Genomic DNA, 4,398 nt, shown 5'->3' on the forward strand with positions numbered 1-4,398 from the left:
AAAATACAAAAAACTTTTTGTGAATAATGGAGTCAAGAAGAGGATTGAATTAGAGGTTTTGGGTGTGTTTGAATGTGTTTACACTTGTTCCCCATTGCTCCTCTATTCCTTTTGGTTTATAGCTTCTTATCCAGATGTATCCTCCCTTGTTCTTGGCCCCATTACAACCATGAAAAGACCTTTTGATTTGAACATGCATATTTGTTTGAGTGTTGATATTAGAGGCTTGCCAAGTCTGTTTGTGTTTGCTTTCTTGAGTGCATCGAGTGACATTGATTTACCTTAGACACTTGAGAGAAACACTGATTGTGTACATCTATGAGGCTCTGTTATTTTTGATTCATCTCTTGAATTGATTGATTGTTTTCCATGTACTGAACTGTTTGGATGATTCTGTGAGTATCTACTTTCATTGACACTGTGTGGGGATTCTGCCTATGTCTTTCATTGTCCAGATTTTGTGAGAATTATGCAACTCTGCTTCTGTTTTGTGAGTCTTTGTTGTCTGTTTGTCGAGTCTGTGTCACCTTCCTAGTGTCCTCGGTACTGTTCCCTGTTTTGCGTCTTGATTTTGCCCAGGAGTGTAAAAGACTAAGTGTGGTCTATTTTGATGAATCAATATTTTATACCATTAACTTAGTTTTTCGCGCCGAATTGTGTTGATATTTGCGCTTAATTCTTAGTTATTGTGTCATTTTCACTATTTGGGCTTAATTACACCAATAATTCATATTTTAATTCATTTGAATTATTTGAGCTTAATTATTCCTATTTCTATTTTCAGGGCAATTTTGGAATTATACTTTGGGACTTTTGGAAGGGCACCAAACAATTGAAGAATTTCCACAAGGCAAATTAGAATTAATCTAGCTTAGCTTAGTAGTTTAGAATTTGTAAATGAATTTTTGTAATGTGGGCCAATTTTGCTAATATAGTCTAAGCCCAATAGAAAAAAAAAAAACATGACATGGCACTAGGGTTTTAGGGTGGACCCTACCCTAATTTTTGGTGACACTTGGTCCTAGGATTTGAAGGAGAGTCGTCACTTTGCAAGGTCTCTCTCTCGGCAATTTCATTTTGGATTCTGGAACATTGGCAAAGAATGTTTTCTTTATTGTTCAGGGTTTAGCATTTGGTGGAATGAAAATGTTCACTTTCTTTTTCTTTTCATTTTTGGTGCAAAGGTTTTAGATCTATTTTGAGTTTCTCTTTGTATTCACGATGCTGACACTTCTTTGAATATTAAAAGCACAATTTCTTCTTCCTTTGGATGCATTGATAGAAGCATTTTCATGGTGTGACCTCTCACTTTGATGAGCTGGACGGTGTCAGCATCTACATCAAACTTCATTTTGCTTTTAAAAATATTAGTGAAAAAGGAAGAAGGATGCATCATAGTCTCGGTGACAGTGGGAAGTTCTGATTTCATTTGCATTTTGATTGAATCTTTTGCCTTGGAAGTTGTTCATCATTTGATGGTTTACCAAATTGCTTTCTTGGGGAATAGGGCTAGCTGCTACGGTTATTGATGATGGGAGGATAGAGTTTTATTAAATTGCTTTTTTACTTTTAGAAGAAGGTGGCATGGATCCCTTTGCTGAAGTAACTCATTTTGTGTTTGGGCATTAGAATTCAGCATATGTTAATTATTTATAAGAAGAGTGTACCGGCTGGAAGTACTTTGCTATTCATTGAATGGAATGGTGGGGTCTAGTGCTTTGTTTCTTGAGCTTTAATTCCATTTTGAAGAATTGAAGAAAGTGGATTAGATGGGAGGCTTGAGATGGGACGGCTGGCAGCTACTTAGTGTAGCTAATTTCATTTCAATTATTTAAAGAATGAAAGAGGTGATTAGTTTGGAAAGTGGATGCCGAGAGTCACGGTCTTGGAAGTAGCCTTCTTTATTTTCATTCAACATTGAAGCTTAAATCTAGTGGTGATGGGATGTGTTGGCAGAATGTTGGCTAGTCTCTCTACTTTTAATTCTTTGAGAAAGAAGAAGTGTTGACTTGATTAGGTTCACATTTGGAAGCAAATGCACGTGATTGACAGGGAGAGAGTGTTGCCATTTTATTTTATTTAGTAGAGGTGTTGTCCCATCATGTGTGCAGACTTGTCATGGTTTTGGCAATGGAATGTAGAAAAAGATTTCTTTTTATTGTAGAAAAAGAAGAAGTGTTGACTAAGTGAGAAGAGAAACATGNGCTGATTGTGTGGAGGTCTGGTTGGTCACGGCTGGCACCAATTTTAGCCTCACAACTTGTGCCTTGCAATTGAATAAATGATAATGTGATGTTTCAGAGTATGCCACGACCATGAGATACCCTTTAGGCCATTTACAATTCCAATTTCTTTGGTAGATGCAATTGAAATCACGTGAGTTGGTAGAAAAAAAAATCATGTTTGTTTATTTCTTTAGCTTTAAATTATTTTACAAAGTGTCTTGAGTGCTTTTTGTCTTCTGCAGTGTTAGGATTAGCATTTTATCTTACTTTAATGTTTTCTATCTTATTCGGTTGTGCTTAATTTCCATGCAATTTAATTGAGTTTAATTCTCGTCCAAACACTTTCACAAACCCCCCCCCCTTCGTGTCTGACCTAATTCTCGAACCACAATTTGGTCCTTGAGAGACGACCTAGGAGTCATTTCCTAGCTATACTGCATTTCTCATATGCAATCAAATTTGTATGGGCCGCGACACCCATCAAGAAGAAATGGAAAAATTGAACGCAAACAAAGAGCCAAAAGTTGGTGATTTGAGATTCAAAATTACACAACAGCAACTCTAGATCAAAACTAACCACTAGAGCAACGTTGTTTGATGAATTGAAACATTTGGAAACTCAAATTTTACTCAAAACCGTATTGGTACTCAAAATCCCCTTTCTACTTCCCTAAATTGACTCAAAATTAGAGGTTTTGGAAGTGATTTTGTGCCTAAGCCATTTTGACACTTTGGTAATCATTTCAACATTTTTGAGTTTTAGCTTATTCTTTGCTTTTCACTACTTTCCTACCTTTATTAGATTAAGTTAGTCTTTTAGGGATGTTTACATACCTTAGAATAAGTACACATTAGGTGAATTGACAATTTCTAACCTTAAAAGTTCACTTTTTAGGTACTAGCAACTCAAACTTTGAGTTTTAGGTTATTTTTTGTTTTTCATTACTTTCCTACCTTGAATTCAAAACTATGCACTTTAGCAACTTTGTTTTATCAATTGAAACACGTTTAAACTAAAATTTAACTCAACAAAACTGTTACTCAAAATCACCTTTTTACTTTCCAAAATTGACTCAAAATTGGTGGTTTTGGAATTGATTTTGTGCCTATACCATTCGGACACTTCATCCATCATTTGAACATTTTTAATTCATCAAAATACAGTTGTTTGAACTCTTTTTGGGCACAAAATACAACTCCAACTCAGATTCACTTTGCAAGTTCCAAAAATGGCATAAATTTTGCATAATATGGGTTATTAGGTTTCAATTTTCGTGCTGATGTGATTCTATGCTATTAGGCAGTTTAAACAAGTTCTAAATGTTGTTTTCAAATTGTTAGAACATTCAAATTGAAGCTAGATTCTTCTATGTGCAAAATAGCATATTCAAACCTCATTTTTTAGTGAAATTTGCAAGTAGAAGGGTGAATCTGGTAAACATTTTGGTTCGGAACCCAATTAGAGTTCAAACAAGTTTAAATTGATGAATTAAAGTTGCTAAATGTATTACTAGAGTGTTAGAATCACTTGTGCACGATTTCACTTTTAAAACCACCAATCTTGGGTCAATTCTTTTGGTGCATAGCTGAAAAAACTTGGTTTCAATCTGCATTTTCAATTCTTTTGGTGCATAGCTGATAAAGAAGGGAAGGGAGCCAATTTTTAAATAAGAAGATACTTGATTATAGTGGTCGTGGTGTCTGCTCTTGCTATCTGTTAGGTGTTGCAGTGGTGCTTAATTTAATAATATGTTGTATTTATTTTCTTTAAGCTGGTATAAAGGTTATATTATTCATTATGAGATTTCATGCTATAAACTTTGTTAATAAAATATTGTGTAGGATTATGGCAAGTGTCCAATTACTGGTGAACCACTTACTATTGATGACATTGTACCAATAAAGACAGGGAAGATATGGTGGTATTCTTCTAATATTGAATGTGGATTTTGTACTAAGACTAAGCCCTCTTGTTGTGCTTTACTTTTCAAGAGTTCACTTGCAGTGTACTGACCAAATCAGGATCATGTGTGCAGATAGTGAAGCCCAGACCTGTCCAGGCAGCTAGCATCCCTGGTGTCAACACCCAATTTCGTCCGGAGAAATAAATAATCAAAATTAAAGAATAAGAGAATAATAATGAATGTTGGGGAAAGAAAAAAAGGAAAAGGAA

The sequence above is a fragment of the Vigna radiata genome, chromosome 11 (assembly GCF_000741045.1).
Source record: "Vigna radiata var. radiata cultivar VC1973A chromosome 11, Vradiata_ver6, whole genome shotgun sequence".
Lineage (NCBI taxonomy): Eukaryota > Viridiplantae > Streptophyta > Magnoliopsida > Fabales > Fabaceae > Vigna > Vigna radiata.